The sequence below is a fragment of the Sitophilus oryzae genome, unplaced genomic scaffold, assembly GCF_002938485.1.
Source record: "Sitophilus oryzae breed Bouriz unplaced genomic scaffold, Soryzae_2.0 scaffold_1297_pilon_pilon, whole genome shotgun sequence".
NCBI lineage: Eukaryota > Metazoa > Arthropoda > Insecta > Coleoptera > Curculionidae > Sitophilus > Sitophilus oryzae.
The window spans coordinates 10,852,460-10,855,415 of record NW_022145945.1 but is presented as its reverse complement, the minus strand read 5'-3'; the positions used below and the strand labels follow the sequence as shown (position 1 = coordinate 10,855,415).

The 2,956-nt window shown below is 29.9% G+C and overlaps 1 long non-coding RNA gene across 1 annotated transcript; it reads right to left on the bottom strand.

Annotated features, from left to right (window-relative positions):
* Positions 1 to 50: 50 nt before the first annotated feature.
* LOC115874760 lies at positions 51 to 342 on the bottom strand. The gene is made up of 2 exons (XR_004048887.1): positions 188 to 342; positions 51 to 128 (listed from the first exon to the last, which is right to left on the bottom strand). It is a non-coding gene; the product is annotated as an uncharacterized LOC115874760 (long non-coding RNA).
* Between the last annotated feature and the right edge of the window lie 2,614 nt (positions 343 to 2,956).

Here is a 2,956-nt window from a genome sequence, read left to right as displayed (position 1 = left end):
TTACATTAGGAGCTTTGAAAAGGCTTGGGTTTCTTTCACTCTGTTCTTTATTTGCCTTGTTTTTATTGGGATTCCCACTTGTACAGCCAGGTACAAAGCAATTTCTACCACGACTCATTGTTGTACTGCTAAAAAATCAGTAACAACTATAAATTTTATTAAAAACACAATTAAATCGTATACTAACAATGAAAATGTAGTATCCCAGTCGATCGCAGTGCCTCTGCTGTCAAACCGAGGAAGCTGCTTAAAAGTGGGGACAGAAATTTCAAATTTGCCCATTGCCGATAAATCTCCTTTTTTAAGCCCTCCATAGTCCCTAGATATATAAAGTACCGCAATTGGTTTGTTCAATGTTATTGGCGCCAAAATGGCGGATTTTTGGGGTATTTCTGGGAAAACTGTAGTGGTAGGACTGTTTAAATGTCACATTTGTCTGAATTTGTCATGTCAAATGTTGAGAAGCTGTCAATTTCAGAATAAAAATATTTATCCACATATTTTAAAAAATAATTATAAAACCACTAAAATGCTACAAATTTATTAGTTAATAATGTATAGGCGTCGATATCTTTAGTGAAGAAATATGTATTACAAGAAAAGGCCGCCATTTGATGTGTTTTCTAACATCGTCGATATTCAATACAGGTTAGGTAGTGGATTGAATTTATTTTATGTCTAGTGAATATTTTAACAATCTTATTTGTAGTATAACCTATTGGTACATAAAATTTCATTGTAGAACAAGACAAGATCACAATAGATCTGGGAAGGTCGCAGTGGGTCAGGCCCAGATCCACCTCTAGAAATCTAATATAGAACAAGACAAAGACCTTACTTGCAAACTACCATACATATCTTTTTAAAAAGGATGCTAAATGTAGTGTAAGTGAAATCTTTACGTAATCATTCCCTAAAAAGTTTAGTGTAGTTTAGTTTTCAACATTTTGCAGTAATAAGTTTAGATAAATCTACAATATATTATCATCAGACCAAAGGCAGGATAATTACTTAATAGAATAAGTTATGTTATGATACATATATATATATATTTGGATGACATCGCTTCAGGTGGTTTTACCAGTCAGTACTAACAGGGATATTTAACCAAAATAATGAAAAAGTCAAATTTGATCCTAATAACAAGAATGTTGTTTATGAATATGCTAACTATAGTTATTTTCATGGACTTAAATAGATGAAGTTTTATAGTATTTATTGATAGTAATTAATATTTTTTGTTCATATTGTACTTACTAATAAAAAGTAAAGAATATAATGTAAGCATGTAAAGTTATATTTAAAATAAAAAAAAAAAAAAAAATGTTATAAATAAAAGTGTGTGATTTTAAATTTGATTTTTATACATGGCATAAAATTGTTAAGATTGGCTTGAAGTTTTACATATTGTCGAGGTAAAATTATGCCTACTTAATTTATGTATAACAATAACTACAGTTATTTCAATGCTAAATTTTATAGCAGTATAACTTTTTATAATAATGATACTTAAACATTATGACTATGACACTTGTCGTTTAAAAATATAACATTAAATAGCAGAGCAGTATTTTAATTGAATTATGTGGTATTAACTTGCCTTTATTCAACTAATAATAAATTTATATAAAATCACTCCATAACATACAAACCTTAATTATACAGCACACATAAAGAGCCCCTATGCGTTCCAAGCTTCTTTCTAAGTTATTCTTGAATTAAGTGCACAATTACATACCTAAAATGCTGAAACTACCTGAAGTCATACTAACTGAAACAATCTTTCTATCAATATATTAATATATTTCAAAATAGCAGGTATGTATCATATCAATTTAATTAGTCATTTATTTGTTTCAACCATGGTTCAAAATATTCTCGTATAAAAGCCGGCCTTCAAATTTAAGTTTGTAGCTTATTCCTAGATTCATAGTTCCAAAGACTTTCGTTAAATCATGCTTATTTGTCAAAACTAACTACAACATAACTGGTATAATAGGGAAGGTTTACTTATGGTATAGGTAGCCCGTTCTCATCAACAAACAAAGTTTTTCCAATTGTTTCGACTGAATTAAGTAATTAAAATTAAATGTTATTCTAACTTTATTTCTTCTTACCTATTAACTTACTTCTGTTAGCGTACTTTGCGCTAAAAGGTAACATAAAATAAATGCTAATACAACTGAAAAACACTTGTACGGAAACCATTTGTTTATAACCTCTTAACACCATATAGGCCTAAAAAATTAAATTTATGAAATTGAATATTAATATACAACCTGATATTATGTTAAAATGAGGGTAAATTGTAGATAATAAACGTAATTCTATTACAATTAATAAATATTTTAATTTACGGCTTGCCTGTCAATGTTGGTCGGCCATATTGGCGCCGGACCGACCAGCTGCTTAAAAAGCCGAAACAGCGAAATGTTGGCCTCCTTTTTAAATTTGCCGCTAGTTTTGGCGCCAAAATGGCGGTAATTGCGGTACTTTATATATCTAGGGACTTTAATTTAACCTATAGTCTGTCCAACGAGAAGATCCTTGACAGTGATAGATGTGTCTGTCATTTTAATTTCAAAGTAGTTTATTTTATTTTACAAAGAAATAAGTTGGTACAACTAGAACGCATAGATATATTGAAAATATGGAGTGTAGAGGTAAGGAGAAACAACTCCGTGCATTAAAATATGGTCAAAAAAAGGGAAGAATTAGGATGGCGCTGCTGTAGCAAAAACCTAAAATTTAAGACATGCGCCGAACATTTTTAGAACAGCTGATTCAAAACTCAAAAGACATAAATATTTAACGTGAAGCAAACGCGAAGTCGCGGGTTTAAAAAATACAAATTTATTTTTATGTCACATGAAATAAATTACAGATTTTTATTCAGCAGCAATAGACTAGGCTCTTTTTTATTGCTCTCATAAGTTATTTCGCAAATGTCATTCAA